At 41.9% G+C, this 21,567-nt stretch overlaps 1 protein-coding gene and 1 long non-coding RNA gene across 16 annotated transcripts in view; one reads left to right on the top strand and one right to left on the bottom strand.

Moving 5' to 3' along the window:
- The window catches only part of LPP (LIM domain containing preferred translocation partner in lipoma), a 652,084-nt gene that overhangs the window by 304,821 nt on the left and 325,696 nt on the right, over positions 1-21,567 (bottom strand). The window contains exons 1-2 of one of the 15 annotated variants that reach the window (XM_059163166.1): positions 7,570-7,637; positions 5,936-6,045 (exon numbers count right to left, since the gene is read on the bottom strand). The exons of 12 other annotated variants lie outside the window; for them this stretch is intronic. The gene's annotated coding sequence lies outside the window, so the exon portion shown is untranslated. Of the gene's footprint in view, positions 1-5,935; positions 6,046-6,443; positions 6,563-7,569; positions 7,662-21,567 lie in introns of those variants that run through there. 2 more of the 15 variants (XM_059163165.1, XM_059163167.1) reach the window with 2 other exon arrangements.
- The window catches only part of LOC131824733 (uncharacterized), a 28,324-nt gene continuing 14,442 nt past the window's right edge, over positions 7,686-21,567 (top strand). Inside the window, exons 1-2 of the long non-coding RNA XR_009350964.1 lie at positions 7,686-7,721; positions 10,924-11,056. This is a non-coding gene — a long non-coding RNA (uncharacterized LOC131824733). The remainder of the gene's footprint in view (positions 7,722-10,923; positions 11,057-21,567) is intronic.

Genomic DNA, 21,567 nt, shown 5'->3' on the forward strand with positions numbered 1-21,567 from the left:
CTATTCTATATGCTTCTGATTGTTGGAATAAGTTGTGATGAGAATGTATTCTCATACTCCATATATACATATATACACATTTCGGTAAAGTTAAGGAAAAGGACACCTGCAATGTACGCATATGTGACTGGTGGGTCAAAACTGATCAGTGGAGGTATCATTGGATTCAAATCAAAAGGACCAAGAATGAGATCCAGTTCTGCCACTTTAAAAGCAGGATTTGGGGCAACTCACTCAACAGTGTGTGTAACACTGGGACAACAGTTTCTTGCCAAGCAAACTTACAGCATAGACTCGATGTGAAGGTACAATAAGATGAACACAAATCCAGTCTACAAGCCTCTAAGCACTCTATAAATCTCAACTACAATCACCATTATTGTCTGTATTATTTGACCTCTTAAATTCCCCTAGAGAGAAACAGCTAAGTTTGTGATAATAGATAATTCGCTTTAAACTCGTCCGTTTGAACCACATCACTTCATCCTGTCTCCTTTCACTAAGGTCTGGAATTAAAACAAACATCAAAGGAGGCCGTAGGATTTTATTTTATCTGTCACATACTGCTGTCATTAAACACACTTGAGATGAGTGGGTTTAGTTCAAATAAAACTGCTTCTTTCCCAAACTCAACAAACATGAAGCAGGGAGAAAAGGAAGCGTGCACTTGAATCGTGTTCAGAAGCACTGCACGTTACATTTCAAGGAGATCCATCTGGCAGGCTGACACAGTAATAAGTTCTTTTAATTGTCAGGTCACTTAGATTACAGATCCAGGCTGTCAATTTTCCCACTGAAGTATTTTTTTGTTTTGTTTTGTTTTGTTTTTTTGTTATTGGTAGCTCCTTTAAAAAAAAAAATGCCTCTAGTTCTTCTCTATGAGAAAAACTACCATCTTCCTCCCCAGGAAGGTAAGCAGGCAGCACTTCGGTGCAGCATGCATTTACTACTGAGCACCAACTACAGTGGAACTGGGCTTGCTCTAGCAATTCAAGAAAGAATATACAAAAATACCCGTTTTGCCGGAAGTCATAGGCAACAGGGGCGATACACTCTTACAACTCAAAACGACATTCCTAATGGGATCAAAGTTTCTGGTACACCTGATGTGCCCCATATATATTTTTTTTTTTTTAATGTAATTCCTTCTCAGATGCTACTTAATTCTGGCAGTTTATCTGCCTGCGGAAGTCAAAGGAACAGTCAGGAGACCCTCGAAAGGAGTGCGGCTGTGTGTGCGCGTGCGCACGTGCGCGTTACATACTGCGGCAGTCCTCCAGCGGAGGCCCGGACTGCCCTCCCACACAGTCTCATGTCCCCCAGTTCACCTCCGTGCACTGTCGCTTCGCAGGGATACCCCATTCTCACCAAAATGTGCACTTTCAAACTGCTGTATCGCTACTCACAGTTTCCTTTTGTGGCTGTCTCCCTCCCACTTTATATTGCACATAGTCAGCACTCAGTAACCTGGAAGGAGATCGACTCGCTGGAGAATTTTCCAAACACTGGAGTTGAAAAGAACCTGAGAAATGGTCTAGTGTGGTCCTTCAAAATAGATCAGCTAATGTTCAGAGAAGTAAAGGGGTCTTCCAAAGTCAAGTAAGTAGTGGAAGAAGTGGGTTTGTAATGCACTCTTCTAACTTGTCCAATGCTCCTACAGCATGCGGTTCCCTTACGCTTTTGAGAGAGTGACGGGACATGCACTGACAAGCTCAATGTAATAGCAGGCATAGGTGACATTCCATTAAAAGGAAGGGGGGAAAAAATCAAGGGCACTTATTAAAACAAGCCTACTTTCTTTTACCGTGACTGCTTCCTGAGACAATGTCTAAGAAGTTGTACGTTCAGGTACCAAGTACACCTCTCTTGCCCATCAGGGTGAAAGAAAATGTGCATTACTAAGCTCTGAAGAAGCCACTGGCAACAGTGAATTCCTACACTGAGGAACATGCTCTTGGAGCTTAAGAAAGTATTTAAGGTTGGGAATATATTAGAAAGGGAAGCAAATGCAGATCCTATAGGCTTAAGAAAATGCTTCCAAGTCTCATTTCATTCTCCTGCAAGAAAAGACAGATTTGCTTAGGGACTAAGGAGCACACAGTCATCCTAACTCAGGCTGGAAGTCCCATCTACATTCAGAACAAAGGCCAGGCATTAGACCTAGAAAAGGCTGCTGTGTGAAATCTAGACGATGCTGCATTTGTTATATGACACCAGAGCACATCATTTCTTTTTTTTTTTCTTTTTTTAATATTTACTTTTTTTATTTGAGATACTGCACGTGCACACACACACACACACACACACACTCGAGTGGGAGGAGGGGCAGAGGAAAAGGGAGAAAGAAAATCTCAAGCACACTCCCCACGGAGCAAGGCACCAGAAGTGGGGCTCAATCTCACAACCCTGAGATCACAACCTGAACCAAAATCAATAGTCAGATGCTTAACCGCTGAGGCACCCAGATGCCCCCAGAGCATATCATTTCATATCAGCCTGTTTCCTCATCTCTAAAGTGTACATAAGTATCCCCATCTTCAGGACTTATTATGAGATTTCAGTACTAATGACTAAATGAAGAAACTCTGTAAATATTAAGATATTAAGTGAAAGCCCTGAAATGTCATTATCAAGAAAGAGTATCAGCCTTCCAAGGACCTCTAGGTCCACCAGGCTCAGAAATGTTACCTGTTTACTATTTCAGGGGTAACAGCAGAAATGTATAAACTTTGACTCACAGAGAAGGAAGCAAACAGAAATGGATGCTCTCAGTGCTTGAGTATGCAACAGACTAAGGGGTAAGTGAATCAATGTGGACAATCTGTACAGCTCTAGAGAGACCCAAGGGATAGACTATCATTTCAATACAGAGAAGGAAATGACTTGTCGTTGATCAACGAGGAGGTAATTCTGAGAGTTAGGACTGGAATCCAGGTCTTCGGGATCCAACGTTCCATTCAAAGGAGACTATGAAACAAGAGAAGCCTGAGAAACACTCAGAGAAATGGACAACCTAGTGCCACAGAGATTGCGGAGTAGTGATTTGCGGCCTCATTAAACTGGAAGAGATTGTCTGGGATGACTGTGGGCCATCTTTCTCTCCTTATCACAGCAATGGAAGACCCTTTGGGGGTAGCACAGCACAGAGAAAAACCAGGTGCAGAAAGACACCCCAGGCCACTTACAGTGGGAAAAGTAAAGCTGCCCTTACTCAGGGCCAATCTCAGAGCTGAGGGCCATCTATGCATTCTCTCTCATAATTCTAGCCATGTCACATGGCTATGTAATGTAACATACTTATTCCTCTCTTACCAAAGAGCAAATTAGGATCTAGAGAAGCATCCCTCCAGCACTCACAGAGCTACTGAGTGGTAGATGGAGACTCCAGGTCCTAGACAGCCAAATGTGAGCATGAGCTCATTCTCCCGGGCCAGATGAACGCCTGCACCAGCCCCAGCCTGGCAGGTAAGGGGCTCAGGTGCTGGGCTCAGGTGGTCAGTGGAGCTGCTGTGTGCGTAACTGGCATTCAAAGGAGAAAGTGGTTTGGGGAACAGTGTTAAACTCACATTTTCTGAAGTGAGTTTGCATGAGGTAAGTGTTACTATTTTTTCTGTTTCTGAAATCAGGGGATGCTGGGTACCTTTTTCAAAGTGCAAATACTTCTCTTTGTGGCACTGGTAAGGCCACAAGAATAATAAAATATGCATACATATAAATTGAACTGGAGTGGGTGAGGAGTCAGAATGGCTTGAACAAGAGGCTAATAAGCAGCTTTGTTTCCTAGTTCCGAGTGAAACAGTTGATTCTGTGAGCACAGACATACAAGAATGAAAACAGCACATTCTCACTGGTTTTCCCTACTAGACACAGCTTTACAGACTTCATCTCCAGCCTTCATATAACTGAAGCTCTTATTATACCATCATCCTTAACACATAAAAATCAAATTGTATTACTCCGTTACCATAATGTTCTAAGTCTTTCTCGCCTGGTGCATATTTCACATATCATTTTACACTCTAATGAGATCCTGAATAGGTTACATTACATATACATCTGATAGAATATTTAGGACTCAATTTTCACCATCATTGAACAGCTTTATGCAATTCATATATTCAAAAGTGTGTGAATAATCAGGTACTTGTGATCATGATGGTGGGCCAATTAAGAGCTGAAGGTTGGGCCATATGTCATCGGAAGGAATTACTTCTCAGTCCCAGCCTAGAATTCCGGGCTAGAAGGAGCATTGGAAATTATACTTCAGCTCCTGCATGTGACATCTGGGGAGACGAAGGCCCAGACAGGGACATGTTGAAGGACACATAGCTAGACAGAGGCAGAGCACATACTGGAATCCAGATATTTTGTTTCCTTATCTTCATAATACCTTCTTTGTCTCCCATTTGAGACAAAGTCAAGATCTCTGTTTTATCAATAACTCCTCTTTTTCCCCATGAATTCAGAACAGAACAAAGGCACTGCTACTCTGAGAAAAAGCAGAGTCATGTACACATGTCTCTCAGGAGACAGAAAGTTAATCAAATGTAATCAGTGTAACCCAGTGTACTCAAATTCATTTTTGACATTTGGGAGAACCTATGGTTTTATTTTGCTTTTATTCAGAACAGCAAGTGGGAGGTAAAAATGTCAAAATAACTATGGCATAGCAGTTCTGGTAACTCTGTTCACTGAATTGTTTTAAAGATTGTTGCCGTTTGATCCCCTCCCACCCCGCCAATTGTCTTTACTTGTTCAGCAAACATTCGCTGAGTGCCTAACCCATATCAAGTCCAAATGTGTTAAATACAATGGAAAATTCAGAAATGGAGGCAACACACACACACACACACACACACACTTTACAAGTTTCCTATCTTATCAGAAGGGGAATGTATGCAGCTGACCTTCACTGTCACAGAGTACAGAATGTGACAAGTGCCAGGAGAAATGTGTACATCAAGTCCAATGGGGAGGGATGCAAGTTCCAAGGATGAGAGTGGCAGGAAGATAGTAGAGTCTTTATAGGAAGCGGGAGACCAAGAACTAGAAATGGTGGAGCCCATTGGAGATGTTTGCGGTAAGAGAAATTATTAACTCATTAAATTATAGCACTGTCAGGTGTAAAGATAAGGTATGAAGATACAGCTTTTCATCCTGGTGTGTTTAGGACATAATAGTTTACCCCAAATTAGGAGTCTGTTTAAGGGCTTGTGTTTCTACAGAAGAACAAAAGAACTAAGAAGCAGAAAAGGAACTTACTGGCCAGGACTGGAGAAAATATTTTGTCTGAGTAATCTATGTGGGAGTAAACAAGCATGTGTACACATGCACTTGGCTTGCTTTCTGATCAAGAATATTAAATGGGGTGGGGGGAACAACTGGTGGTTCAGTGGTTAAATGTTTGAATCTTGATTTTGGCTCAGGTCATGATTTCAGGGTCTTGAGATGCAGCCCTGCAAAGGACTCCATGCTCAATGGGGCATCTGCTTGAGATTCTCTCTCCTTCTCCCTCTGCCTCTCCCCACTCCATGCTCTCTCTCTCTCTCACACACACATAAAATAAATCTTGTTTAAAAGAAGAATATTGATGGGGATGAAGCAGTACACTTGTTATGATGAGCAATGGGTCTTGTACAGAAGTGTTGAATCCCTAAATATACACCTGAAACTAATACGACACTGAATGATAACTAACTGGAATTTAACTAAAAACTTTTAAAAAGAATACTGATGGGGCACTTGGGTGGCACAGTTGGTGAAGCATCTGACTCTTGGTTTGGGCTCAGGTCATGACCTCGGGGTCATGAGACTGAGCCCCACATCGAGTTTCCAGTTTCTCTCTCCCTCTCCCTCTGCCTCATCCCATCTCTGCTCTCTCCCCCTCTCCCTGTCAAATAAATAAATCCTTTAAAAAAAGGAATATTGATAATACCTGTTCTTTATTGGATTGTGGGATCTTGTACAAGTGAGTTCACTTTTCTGCACCTTCTGGTAACTTCTGACATGAAGTACTGAAATTGGACTCTTCTCATGTCCTCTGTTCTGCTTAGTGCACCATAACAGGAAGACAAGAGAATACCAGAACACCAGGAGTGTGGTTCTACACACCTGAATGAATTACGGCATGAGCAACAATAAGATAAGACTTCTAAAATCTCTGGCATCCCCCAAGGTCCTTCCTGATTCTTAATGCTCATTCAGGTGGTCATGTTAGCCAAGGTTCTATCACAGGGGCACAGGCTACACAGTGCTCTGAGGAAGGATAGGTTGCTGGGAAGTATGGTTATAGCCTTCTCAGTAGGAACTCCTCACACAGCAGCCTAAGAGGCTGAAGAGACTGCCTTTACCACCAAGACTATAGCCACATGAGAAAGCCGAGCAACACCAGTTGACATTTCCTGACCTAGGGCAGGAAGTACAGGAATTGGAGGGATACTTACTCGTGGTATCTCACTCGGTCAAGAGACACAGCTGTTAAAATCCACCACCCATTGCTGGGGTTCTTGCTGACCACGCTCCTCCTGGCCCAGTGTTGATTTAGATGTAAAAACTTGCTTCAAGAACCCAAGAAATAAGGTTTTTGTTCTATTTCCTATTAGCAACTGCCCCGTACCTACCAACCAAATGTCATTTCTAGTTTGGATCATCACTGGAGCCTACCGGCCACTCTCACAATGCTGCCAGAGTGATCAGCTGATCGCGTGACGCCAAACGCCGCCCTCTCACTGGGAATAAGAGTCAATGTGCTTCCATAGCCTGCGAGCTCTTGGGTGAGGAGCAGGGGCCCAGCACATCCCTAACCTCATCTTGTCTCACTCCCTAAGGTCACTCAGCTCCAGACACTCTTGGCCACTTTACTTTTTCTGAAACAGGCTAGCTGGCAGCCCTGCTCCTCTCCCAAGGCTTCCACACGCGTGCTCTCCTCTGCCCAGAACATGCTTCCCTTTTGTCCCAGATATCTGCGGGGCTCACTCCCTTACCTACCTCAGATTTCTGCTCAAATATCACCCACTCATCAGGCCTTCTCTACCTATCCTATGTCAAATAGCAAGTGTTACTGCACTCCTACCAACAAAGTACTCTCTCCCCGTTTATCTCACTTTTTCTCTACAGCACTTCACTCCATCAGATTTAACATTTACTTGTTTATCTGCTTCTTATTCCTCTCCCCAGAGGAATAGGAACTGTTTAAGGAAATACATTTTCTCTTATTCAAAGCAGCAGCTTCACCTTTTATAAGAGAGCCTGCCATTCAAGAGGGGTTCAAAAAATATTTGTCATATTAATAATATAATAATAATGCCCCCTTATTCATGGGGGATACATTCTAAGACCCCCAGTAGATGCCTCAAATCACAGATAATACTGAACAGTCTATATGCCATATTGTTTTTTCTATTCACACATACCTATGAAAAAGTTTAATTTATAAATGAGGCACAGTAAGAGACTGGCAATAATAACAAATAGTAAAGTAGAACAGTGATAACAATATACTGTACCAAAAGATATGGGAAGGTGGTGTCTCTCTTTATCCCCCAAAATACCTTATTGGGCTGTACTCACCCTTCTTCTTGTGATGTGTGAGGATAAAATGTCTACGTGATGACTGAAGTGAGTTGAGTGGCACAGGCATTGTGATGGAATGCTGGGACACTAGTGACCTAACAATAGGCCAGAAGGAAGATCATAAGCTTCTGGACCCAGGCTGACCACAGGTAAGTGAAATTGTAGGAACCATAACCATGGATAAGGGGTGGGGGAGGACTGTTGTATTGAATACGTGCTTTCTCTGGTCACTCTTGCTGGCGGTTCTAGAAGTCAGATTCAGCTTGAAGAATCCATAAGGATAGCATGAAATGGACTGCATCAGTGTAAGCACTTCTAAAAGTGGCTTGTGGATTTAGAATCAGAGTAAACTATTATACATCACCATTGATCTGGACTGTGAGGCACAGACAGTCAAACGTGGGAGGCAGCTGGGCTGGCCTACGGTGTAACTGGGAGTCAGGTGATGCTGGCCCCAATCCTGCAGGCTGCTGACCTACTGCATGACCTCGGACAAGCAGCCTCAACCCTACAGATGTTCCTCATCATCCAGAGAAAGAGTGATTCACCCCAAGTGCTAATGTGTATTGGTATGAATTCAACTACCACTCATTCACAAAGCACGTTTTCTGAGTTTACACAGAGGAGAATCACTGCTATCAACTCTCCTTACAAGTGAGTAAAGAAGTCACATTTCAAGTTGTGTGCCTTTTCTGTAAAATTATGCCACATCCCTGACATCTAAAGTGGGAGATAGAAGGTTATCCTCCCCAAGCACCACAGTGGGTGTAGAAATTATCAACTACAACAAAGAAGTAACAACAACTCAGAATGCTAATTCTTCCAAAAAAACCCATGCATACATGCATACACATGAAATCCATGCACACGCATACTGAAGAGACAGCCTCACTGTCAATGTGCAAACAATGTGTAATTACTTACATTCCCATAAACAGACTGTAGAAGGCAGGATCATGGTTCACCCATGGGTGTCCACAGTCTTAACTCCCAGAACCTGGGAATATGACCCTTTACTTTAGCAACTGGGACCTTGAAGATGGGATTAAGGCTAAAGATCTTGAAATGCAGAGATTATCTGGAATTATCTAGGTGGGTGTTGTCTGATCACATGACTTCTTGAAAGCAGAGAACCTTTCTCAGCTGTGGTCAGAGAGATGCAACAGTGCTGGCTTTGGAAGGGCTGGGGAATTTCCTTTGGAGGAGAATAGGCCATGAGCCAGAGAACGTGGGCGACTTCTGGAAGCTGGAAAAGCCAAGTAAAGTGTCCTCTAACACCTCCAGATATTAATGCAGTTCTGCTAACACCTTTATATCAGGTGAGGAGACATGTCCTGGACTTCTAAACTACAGAACTTCAAGATAATAAAGAAATGTGTTGCTTTAATCACCATGTGGAACAATAAAAAACTAATACATCGGCCAAGCTCACTCCCAGCTTCTGGCCTTTGCTCATGAGTTTCATGAGCAGATGATTGTCCTTATGGCATCCTCTATTACTTCTCAAGAGTTTTCCAGATCATATTGAGATAAGAAACACATGACTATTTCACCAGCCCTAGTTCACAGACATGTGCTCACTCACCGACGGATGCCTAGCAACCAGCATACAGTACTGTCCATCCACTAGAAAAACCACTGCTGTTATCAGTATTGATAAAATGATTCAAGGATCTATGGAACATTGGAGATCAGAGTCACAACCCTCATTTGAAAGACAGACACACTGAAACTGCGAGAGTGAAAGGCCTCATGGACACCATATACCTTTCTTTCAGTTAACCAGTTAATATTCAAAGTATTAACACAAGCTCCTCCCCCTGATGTGCAAAGACCTCCAAGATGGTATCACATCTTTCTAATCTGAACTTTGACCACTCCTCCGTGCTCCTACACTACTCCCAGGACAAAGCTTTCTCTGCTCCTGAAGCAGCATTCCCCCACCCCACCCCAGATGTTACTGAATGCCCATAGCTGACCAGTAAATAAAGGCTAGGGCCAGGTGGGACATTTTTAGTGGAGAATAATCCAGAAAGTAAGTTCAACAGCCGCCACCCCCTCCTACCTCCAACACACACAAGGCGTCTAGTCTCCTACCGATACTCTTCTATAGTCTCTAGCAGCACAAATGTGATGGTTTCTTTACTGAAAGGGCGTCCCTAAATGGAAGGTGTATTTTTTATAGCCTGGTAACCAACATAGGATCTGTTCCATATACTCGTATTAGTTGATGAGGATCCAAAATATTTTATTTTAAAGTATTTGGAAAGACTAGACGTTTTATAAGCAAGTAGGTTTATTATTAAATTTAATAATAGAAAATGAACTCTCTACAAGAGTTCATAGTTTGGACACGACTTCTCTATGGAGAGATTTATGCAGTTCTTACTGAAAACATCCTATGACCCAGTTGCTTTCTCCAGATCCAACAAGCTCCCCGAGGCTCATAAAGAGACATATTGCCAAAAGATACACGGATACCAACTAATGTTTGGAAATGTAAAAAAGAATTTTCACTGATATCTCATTTAATACAAAATTTCAGGAATTCGTCAGCACAGCTCCCGTTGCCTCTTTCCTGGAAATACGGAATATTTGTTTAGGTGACTCTTCTCACCATGATCCGTGTGTCCTACCACTAGGTAACCAACAGCCTTGCCAGCCCACTTGCCAGTAACCTGAAGCCTGTACGTGCAACGGACCAGCTAATCTGTGCTTTTCAGAGATTTCAACTGCCAAAAATAAATGAGTGCTTAGGATATGCCCACCATGGTGAATACCCAAAGGTTTGTTTTGTTGGCCTGATTTTTCAAAAAAAATGTCACTTTGCTGGCTGCCGCTTTATTTGATTTCGTATTCTGCTCTATGTTGTACTACACTTTTAAAATGTTGGACAAATCACTCTAACACAGGAGTCTTGTTCAATTTGAGAAGTTATGGAGACTGGTGAACAGGAGCAGGAGGGCTCTTTTAAGATCCCGATACAATAAAGATTGCCTTTGAAATATCTTGGTCACATTCACACATGCATTCACTTCTCTGACCATTAAAGTGCCTCATCAGAATACTACATAATCTGAGACCTGCCCACAGTTCAGGAAAGCCTCCTGACCACTGTACCAACTGAAGGTATAAATACAGTGACAGATACTTTTCACAAAAGTGGGCATTGCCACCTAGCACGGATATCTGAATGCATACCAATCGCGAACCTCTATGCATCCACAACTTCAAGGCAGGAATGACAGATGAAGGGAAAAAGAACTTGACCGGTAATTGCAAGTCCTATTTTCTAAAGTCCCTGTCTTGTAAAATATCACCTCTGCAACAGTAACTCAGTCGCATATCCAGGATGGACAACACACGAGTGGCAGTGCTGTGGGGAAGATGCCACGGGGAAGGCCTAAGATACTGGTGCTTCTAGCGAGTGGGAAAGCATATCAACTAAGAGCCATGTCGTGGCTCTGGATGTCTCTGCAATGAGGTAATAGTGAAGCCAGTCCAAGTGTTTGCCAGAATAAATAAGAGGCCAGAGATGTGCTCTGACATGGCTTCCCTCCCTGGCCAACAACCAGGTGAATGTGGCAAGAAGGGAGTCAGAGGTAAAGGACAAGAGTCACCATCTCTCAAATGCAGATCATTTTGCATGTTTTTGAACAGCCTTCTTTTGGCATACACTCAACGGAACTTAGTTGCACTTCTATGCAGCTGTAAATGGACATTTTTTCCCCCATTTAAGGACCTCCCCGAGTCACGAGGAAGTGACAGAATGATAAGGACCTCTCTAGGCTCTGATTTCTAGTCTGGATTATTTCCATCAGAATATCTCCCCTCCTTGTCTAGAGAAATCACATGATATCCATTGCAATGTGCAATTAATTGGTTTAATTTTGAAGATTCTTACAGGGGACCAAATATTTTCTGGGTCCTATTTCAGAGTACCACTGGAGGGCAAATAGAAGTGTGGGCATTGGAACCAGATAGCCACAGCTGCACTTATGACTTAGTTATGAGATGTATGACTTTAGGAAACTTATCCACCACACAACAAGCCTCAGTCTCCTCATCTCTTCAACGGGGATATAACTAGTACCACCTCCTAAGTGTAAACATTAAATAAAACAACACATGCAAAACGTTGAGCACAAATCCTGATAATTAGAACTTGTAATACTAACTAGGACTATTATATCCGGAGACACAAAAGATCACACCTCTAAGTCGGGCTCAGAAAGCACAGGCAGGTGTGTGTGCATACGTTATAGATGTAGGTGTGCACATGTGTGTACATGTGTAAGGAAATGGGGATGTGCATGGCATCTGTATTTATGGGTAACTCTGCATACATGTACATAAGTACGTAAGTCTCTACTACCCACATTGCTGTATAAGCTGGTGTGTGTCTGCTTATGTGTGTACAAGGGGCCGGAGGAAATGAGGAAAGGAGAAGGCAAAAACTGAGAAGACAGGGTCAGGGAAATAGCGAGAAGCTAGATTACAAATAAAAATAAAGGCCTCGACAGAAAATATTTCTAAAAGCACATATCCTGACGAGCAGAAGGGCAATGAGAGATCTCATACCACAACAATGACATATCTTCAGATTAAATTTCAGAATTTCTTCTCGCATTTGAAAGCCTTTTCTTCCCAGAAATTGCAAAACAAGGAACAAGAATAGATGTATGAGCCCATGCATGTTTGTTACTTACCCACTTCAAGAAAGGGCGCAAGGCAGTCAGAAGAGCATACATAGGCTTAATTCTTATGAAAAAAAATAATAATAAAGTAAATAAATAAAAGCCTATTCCCCAGTAAATGGGTGGGAGTGGAGGCCTCTGTGCTACTGAGCCTGGGGTAAGCCGAATCTGTACTTATTGGGTTTATCAGGCTTTTCTACATCTCAGATGCTACAGTCTGGAGATAATGAGATAAAGCACAGTGCTACAGTTTTCTGTGGCAAAGCAGAGCATTACTATAAAGCAGAATGTTCCGACGGTTAGGCTTGGAGCTACCAAAAGTAAAGAAAGCATAAAAAATTATATTTTTATATAATCACCATTTGCAGGTTTCTGAGCTATCAGGCAAGTCAACATCCTCTTATCCCTTTAGATGGCATCAATGGCCAAAAAAAAAAAAAAGTTTTGAAAAAGTAGAAGCAACACAGTGAGGTTCTATCAATTTATACCTTTCTTGGATTTAAATTAATAATATGGGGCTTTAATATATAGGGGGAGATAATATATTCTGGTGCTGTAATCATACCTTAATATGTTCCACCCCTCCAATTGTAATCAGAAGTGAGTACAACAAAATAAAACAATGAAATATAGACTTCTCTTAAGATGTCCATTGATCTAACTGGCTGACATGGACATTGCCTTGTGTTGGGGCATCTCATTATAATTTTCATAAATTTATGTCATAAATTTAAGGCCTCTAAACACATCAATCATGTATATTCCAGGAATGACAGTGGTCCCTACTGTTATCAAAGTATCACGCCCATGGGTTTCTTCTCTTGCCATTCTTGTGGGAGGCTTGGTCTCATCTCTTGGTCTCTAATCCCTAGTGTCAAGCAAATTCGTGATAATTTAGGTGAACCCATGACAGAGGGCAAACTAGTACTGGTGCACTGTAGGGTCCCCTGACCCCTGCACCATTGTTTCCTAATGGGGTGCATTTATGAGAGGGATGCCTAGTAGCAACATAAGTGCGCAAGTCACTCCCCAAGCCGGGCCCCAAGGCCCTCCTCTGTGAAACAGAGAGACTCGATACAGAAGACCTCCAAGGGCCCATCCCATGTCGAAGAGTGGAACAAGGGCAAGTTGAAACATGCAGCATTTTACAAAAAGCTCTGCTACTGATAGCATCTATGCCCTCCTGGTTGCTACCATCCTCCTCTTTCTACCTTTTAGATCTGAATCAAAACTAGCCTGATTCTTCCAGGACAAGAAACACAGCAGCTGACAATTCATATACATACAGCCCTCCTCCTATTCTGTCTTTCCCCTCCCTCTTCTTCACTCCAAGGATTTCCTCATTTATTATCCCTGTATTAAAGGCAGGAAAATAAGTCAGGGAGCCTACTGAAATGTTTAAACACATGAACTACCTTATGGATAAAAAGTGAAAAAGTACTTAAATTCCTGCATGGTAATAACGAACTCATTGAACTCACTGAACCAGAGGTCAAGCTTCCGCTATCCATGAAACAGGACATTTCCAAAACACCTACCACAGCAGGGCAAGAAAAGGAGTGTGAAACAGTAGGGCCAATCCTCTTTTTGGGGTCTGAGGTAGGGAATAAGCTATATGTCTTCTTCAGGGAATGATTACCTCATGGGATATTTCCTATTAGAACCTGAGGGCTCCAGGCTTCAAATTCTTAGTATTGTGAGTTGAAACGCTGGCACAATAGAAGGGAAGCAGGTTGCCTGGTAAAAATCACACAACATGTTAGGAACAGAATTAAGATGAGAATTTCCACATTCTGTCCACTGTACCACGTTGCCTTCATCCTCTTCTGGTTCTTCTTCTTCTTCTTCTTTTTCTTCTTCTTCTTCATCTATTTTTTTTTTTAAGATTTTATTTATTTATTTGACAGAGATCACAAGTAGGCAGAAAGAGGGGGATGGAAGCAGGCTCCCTGCTGAGCAAAGAGCCCAACGCAGGGCTCGATCCCAGGACCCCGAGACCATGACCTGAGCCAAAGGCAGAGGCTTTACCCACTGAGCCACCCAGACGCCCCTCTTCTGATCATTGTCTGCTTTTTTGTCTTTGGGGCTTGGCTTTGATCCATGGAAACTCATGGTTGGATCAGTGGGGAATGACGAGGCTGACCCCACATGGACAGCTGTACCCTTCCAACATTAATCACAGCCTAGCCAAAAAAATAGTTATTAGGTCTTTCCTGAAAGTTCGGAGGATGAATGAATGAAGAATTTGCACAGTAGAATGGGACTGGTTTTCACAGTAGAGACAGAAATGCCTCAGTATGGCCTCCAGAGTGAGCAGAGTGGGGCTCAGCAAGGCTTCAGGCCCCCAAGTGCCTACTTCAGTCAAGAATGGCTCCACATTGGGGCACCTGGGTGGCTCAGTGGGTTAAAGCCTCTGCCTTTGGCTCGGGTCATGATCCCAGGGTTCTGGGACCGAAGCCCGCATCGGACTCTCTGCTCAGCGGGGAGCCTCCTTCTCCCCCTCTCTCTCTCTGCCTGCCTCTCTGCCTACTTGTGATCTCTGTCTGTTAAATAAATAAATAAAATCTTTAAAAAGAAAAAAAAAAAAAAAAGAATGGCTCCACACCAGCCCTCTGACAGATCAAGTTTCCAGTTCAGATTTCATGAACAGAGTTCCCAGCTATGGAGAACCACGGACATGCTAAGAAACATGATGTGAACTGGAGACCGAAGAAACAAATTTAACCACTAGATTCTCTAGGATGGTTTTTTGTTTGTGTTTTTTGGTAAAAGTAAGTCATCATTTTTCAGGCCCTCCATTTTGCCAGATATCCAGTGAGGTAACAACAAACTCACATGTGCTGAGTAAAACAGGAGACAACGCCAATGTGCTGTGTCTGCAGTACAGCACTTCTGAGTCACGAGTGTTACCATGTGATAGCGCTGCATGGACCTCGCAGCTTCCAAAGAAGGGATGCCAGAGGAAAGAAGGCTGACCCCAAAGGCCTTATACTGAGTTACAACTGGTTTGATTTTACCCTGATGGGACACCAGACTTTGTAGGCTCCAGTCCTCACAGTTTTCAGATGAGTTGCTGGCACTGAGATATTTGCATTGAGGACAAAGATCCCAGAGATCTCTGAGGGATCACAGAGAAATGTCACATCATGGACGTATGTTGTTTGTTGCCTGAGATTCCCAGGACTGAGTCATCACTGCATATGTAAGGCAGACAGGAAAACAGAAGTGGGAAGTATATTTGCACAAACCTATCTACCTGCCTTCTTTCCCAGGGTTAGCTTATGACACTTGCCCTACATACCCTGATCTCTGAACAGGCTGAACTATTTCTAGCTCCTTAATATATTGACTTAAATGCCACTTCTGTCAAGCCTCCTCTGACCTATCCAGAGAGGGTTTGGAGCACTTTCCTCCATGCATTCAATCAGGCATGTTCATTCACTCAACACTGTATTTATTATATACCCTGTCATCTTTTTGCTCAACTGTTTCCTGTATTAGAAGTTCCTTGTAGAGTGGGCAATGATAAAAACTGTTCTCCCTTGATTTTAACCTACATTCAAGAGGAACTTAACCATTGCTAGATGAATGAAAGAACAATATTCAGTGAATAAAGAAAGTGTCAAAACAGATACACACTAGCATAAAACCTAATTGTGACTTTCTCAATTTGTGGGTTGGACTTTGATTAAAAAAAAAAAAAATCCCAACACAGAAACCAGTAGGATTTAAGTATTAGATAGCTTGTCACCGTCTAGTAAGATAGCAGAGTTGAACTTCTGGGGGACAAGGAGAGATGCTTCTCAGCTCCTTTACTTTTCAAATATTAGCCTCTGTTCCCATTTTCTTTTCTTTTCTCCTTTTTTTTTTTTTTTAAATCTTCTCACTTAGCTGTTCTCCCTGGGTTTCCTTAGAGTCCAATAAGTCTTTTTAAATTAAAGGCACAACCATGGCCCCTGTAAATCTGTATGGAACTAGTGGCATGTTAAGTTGTTTCTTTTCTTGGGGCCTCCTAGCACTAGCCCCTGGAGTACCTAAGGACAGGCTCAGCCCCACCCCTCCCATAGGTACTATTACTGCAAATGATTCCTCCATCAGCCTGCTTCTCTCTCCACTCATTACTGCTAAAACAGACACAGATGCAGATGCAGAAGGAGTGTGTAAGAGAATGGCATGCACATGATTGGAGATTTAGATACAGATCAAAACACAGAGGCAATATGGCAGAGGGATTAGATGTAGGGACTTCAGAATTAGGTCAATGGGATTTAAATTTGAACTCTGCCACTGAACAACTGTTTTGACCTTAGGCAACTGACTTAACATCTATGTCCTTTGGTCTTCTCATCTGTGAAAATGGGAATAATGACTAACTCACAGAGTTGCTGTGTGAATTAGGTGAACTCTTAAGAGAATTACAGATCTTACAACATGTCTGGCACTTAGTAAGTGCTTAATAATAAAAACCCATATCACAGTAATCATTCTCATATGATTATGATCAACCACAGCATGTAAGAATACAATGCAATACAATGGCAGATTGTATTTTCCAAAGATGGTCCCAACAGTATTTCTTGCTCACATTTTCTTCTAGAACCTTGCCCCAAACCCATCAAAAGATGGGGTCTATGTTCCCCATCCTTGAACTTAGGCAAGCCTCTGTGACTACCTCAACCAACGCTATACAGTGGAAATGGCACTCTATGTGACTTCTAAAGCTAGGTCATAAAAATGCATGATTTCTACCATCTTTTGGCAGGAACTCTGCTGTTGTAACTCAGCTATCATTTTATAAGGAAGCCCCACTGACTGGTGGAGAGATGTACATGGAGAGAAACCATGGCTCCACAGCCATGGCTCCAGCCAAGCTCTCTGTGGCAACCTGTTGGCCATTATTCATCTAACCTGAAAGTGAATTATCCACCCCTGAGTTAATCCACCTGAGCTGGTTTCCGAGAGCAGAGATAAGTCATCCTCATGGAACACGACCAGAGTTGGAGACGTATGAGGAAAATAAATAGTACTATGTTTTTCAGTAGTTCCTCATGTACAAATAGATTATTTACACTGATTTGGAAACCAATAAAAGTTATCTGTATCTTTATGAACGGATACTCATCTTTTGTGGCAATAGGAGGTGCTTGCTTTGCCTCAAACTATGCATCATTAATTTCAACAAAAACATGCTTTCTTCTAAAGGCTGCTAAAGTTTATAAAGAACTTTCACCAATGAGAGCTAATGTGTTCATGAGACATAAATAAATATACATGACAAATGACAGTGTCATGTTAGACTGAGTAATCACATCTCAAGGAATTAACTTGTTCAATGTCACACAGCAACTCAGAAGCAAATCAAAAGTTACAAAGACAAATCTCTTTACTCCCAGTCTGGAATTATTTCCATTACAGCAAGCTGGCAATCTGAAGAAAGGAGTTTGAGGACTTTGGTCTAATTCTTGGCTCAAATGCAATCACTGTGGCTTCATCAAGGTTCCCTATCAATTTTGGACTCCTTGAGAAAATGAGGGAGTTAGATCAAAAGACCGCTAAAGCCCAGTCTGGCTTTAATGCTCTCAGAGTGTGAAATTCGTCCTACATCTGTAGCCTTTTGTAACCTCTTATTTCTCCCAGATTGTTTTCTTCTCTTGATACCTCACCTGCCCCTTCTATTCCTTAACTTCACACATCCACCAGATTCCAGAAGTGCTACCCTGGCCTGTGGTAGGCAGGTTTCTAAAATGGCCATCAATGATCCCCACTTCTGCTATTCACAGCTTTGCATAATCCCCTCATTTTACATGTGGTCTGATCCTAATCACTACTTCTAACAAAAAGAATACAGTAAAGGGGATGGGATGTCACTTCCACAATTAGGTTACCGGTGATTCTGACTTACATCTCATGAGCAGACTCTACCTATTACCCTCCCAGCTTCCATGCTTTGATATAATGAGCTGTCATATTGAGGAAGTCCACAAGATGAGGAGGTGAGGGCAGTGTCTAGCCAAGAGTCAGCTAAAAACTAAGGCCCTCAGTCCAACAACCCAGGTAAAACTGAACTCTGGCAACAACTCCCTTAGCTCAGAAGCAGATCATTCCCCAGTCGAGCCCTCAGATGAGACTGGAGACTCTGGGACAATAGCCTGATTGCAGACTTGAAAGAGAACTGATAGCTCAGCTAAGCTGTGCCCGGATTCCTGACCTACAGAGAAAATATGCAAGAATGGGTTTTGTTAGCTGCTAGGTTTTTAAACAATCCATTGCACAGCAACAGAGAACCAGTCCTTTTTACTATGTGTTAATAAGGGAGATCCTCTGAATATTACTGAAGGGAAAAAGCTCACTAAAAACATGAAAGCTGCTGCTGCCACCACCTCCCCAGCCCTAACAAACCCATCCCAGGGAACCAAAAAAGAACACAGTCCTCTTCTATTTCCAACCGTACCAACACAAACACATCCCTCAGAAACCCAGAGATGTCTCCCTAGAGACTAGCCATAACCTGAAGGAAAGGTATGGGGGAGCTTTACTGCATCAAGATGAAAGCAAATGTCATACAGGCCTTGGGTCTAAAAAAGGGAAATATCTTACTAGAACAGACTCAGGTCAACAGGCATACTCTACCAGAATTTCTCAGGAAAATGAGGGACATCATTTAAAAACTGCCTTATAACTCCAACATCATAGACACTGAGAGTGGAAAGAATGAGTAAGAACTAGCCTCATTTACAAATGGGGACCTGAGGCTTACAGAGAGGAACTGACTTATTTTACACAACCTGTTAATTGCAGAACTAGGAGAAGAATCCATTTCTCTTGGCACAACTTGGTCTTACTTCCAGTGCAAATGCCAAAAGAAGATTAATTTTAATCAAAATAGCAACTCCCTTATTTCATTCTCAATGAATGTGACTTGTAGGTATCTTACCAGGATACCAGGGTACCTGGAGAAAAACTCATAATGTGACTATGTACGTGATTGCATCTCACATGTACATATGTATTTGGAAACAAACAGTTAAATGACAAGGTCTAACCGCTTATTTTAAAGGCATATTAGGAGAAAAATCAACGCAGAAAGGAAATGAAAGGATGCAAAAGGTGACAAGCTTATACTATACTACTTCCTCCTGAAAAAATTAGAACAGTATTTACCCTAGATGATCGGGGAATGATGTGTCTATCATAAGATACATTATGTTTAACCTGATATGGCATCTGATAATGGGGACGAGGGTGAGAAATATTTACATAGCCCTTCATAATTACAAAGCCCTTGAATGCACAGTGCGCCATTCACTACTCACAAAACCCTGTATAGTAAACAGAGAATGTATTCCTATCATGGATGAGGAACATGAAGTTCAGAGATAAAACAATTGAACCCATGCTTCCTAGCATGGCAGAGCTGGAACTGGAATTCTAGTTTTCTAATCTAAATGCTGAGTCCAAGAATTGCAATTGTAAATCATTCTCAATGAAACAACAAAAATCTGCCAGGGTCTGTCAATTTACTATATAACCAGAGAAAGACACTTCTCTAAGTTAGGGTTTCCTCCTCCAGAAAATGAAGACATTAGACCAGTGTCCATTGTTGACAAGAACAGAGCCTTAAGGGTAGACAGCTGTAGAGAAGAAAGAAAGGAGGAAGAAGGTGCTGCTTACAAAACATTCCACTGACAAGTAGCTTTGAAGGTTCTCAAAGTGTGATCCCAAAGGCAACACCATTTGGGCCCTTGTTGGAAATAAAAATTCTTGAGACCCAATGGAAAAACTGAGGGGGTGGAGTCCAGCAATCTGTGCTTAACAAGCCCTCCGGGGCATTCTGAAGAACAGTAACTCGGCCATAGTTCTACATGCTTTACTCTCTGTGCAGTTGAGAGATATAATGAGAATAAATTATACCAAGAGTCCAATGGTAGGCTTATTAAATTGTGACAAGTTCATAAGTCATGATTTTTGTTTTTAAAGTGAACCTTGCTCAATTACAAGAGGGATTATGGTGTAATGCACAGAAACAGATGTTGATGATTCATGCATATGTCAGACGAAAGGACAAGACTGGTTATTGCTCTAGCTTTGGCTTTCGAGTCTGTGCATTAAAAGCCATGGAAACAACTGAAAGGACTGGACAAAGGTTCAGTGACAGCAATATACTGCTTTTCAAATACTCATAAACTCTACGAGGTAGGTTCCAAATCATCTTCAACACCATGAATTTGGGTTCAAATTCTCTAACAAAAAACATGAACTTGGTCTTTCAGTTTGTAGAAACTTCCCTCGGGTTGTACATCAACTTTAACCCAATCTTAAAAAAAAAAAAAAAAAAATTCTATAGTGAAATAATAAAAAGACAGGGAGGAAAATCAATACAGTTTTTTTCTGTTATATAGGGCAAAAGCCATGCCAACTCAAAGCGAGAATCACCATAAGAAATCATCTCAAGTCCAATTTACAGATACTGAAACAGACCCAGAGAGAGGTAGTAACTATCTGCTAGACACCCTGGCCAATCACAAAAATTCTGGACTTCTGATGACACCTTAAATAATTGTTTCCAGAGGTGTAACTAAGTTGTTTCACATTTTTGTTTTTAAAAAATAATGTATTTTTTTGCAAGGTTGAGGAAATATCCTCCTTCTGCTTGACCCTCAGAGCGTCTCACGTATAACTCTTCCCAGTATCAACCAGAGTTCTATTGATACTCACAAAGACCATCTTCCAGGGTCACTGCAGATTCTTCTCAGTAATAATCCTAATAAATCACACATCTGTACTAGCTATCATGGCAAACTGCACAAAGCCATTATTGAGGCTGAGTAGTTTGTCGTAGAAACAGAAATAGTCAATTTAAGGACCTGGAATAGAATCAAGGTCTTTTGTATTTCTTTCCAAATTTTATATCAGGGAACAGAAAACTCCAAGCCCTGTAACCAAGAATGAGAGTACCATGAAATACTAGCATCATTCAAATCAATTTTTCCCATCTGTTGCCTGAATTCCTTTCCCAGAATTCTTGCCAAAATTCATTTGATAATGATGATGGTGGTGAGAGCAACAGTGATCACAGTGTTACGTGCAATAGAGTGTATTCACACGTTAGAGATGCACCCATTACTTCATGTGGTCCTCATGTCAACTCTGAGAGATGTTATTGACTCAGATTCATAACTGAGGTTTAGAGAATTTTAAAAAATGCACTTCATAAATGCCAAAGGATCATTTCAAATGTTCCCAAGGAAGGTGAACTTGCCATCTTCTAAGGTGGCCTAACTTCCACTACTCCCCCCTG

Source organism: Mustela lutreola, chromosome 2, assembly GCF_030435805.1.
Source record: "Mustela lutreola isolate mMusLut2 chromosome 2, mMusLut2.pri, whole genome shotgun sequence".
NCBI lineage: Eukaryota > Metazoa > Chordata > Mammalia > Carnivora > Mustelidae > Mustela > Mustela lutreola.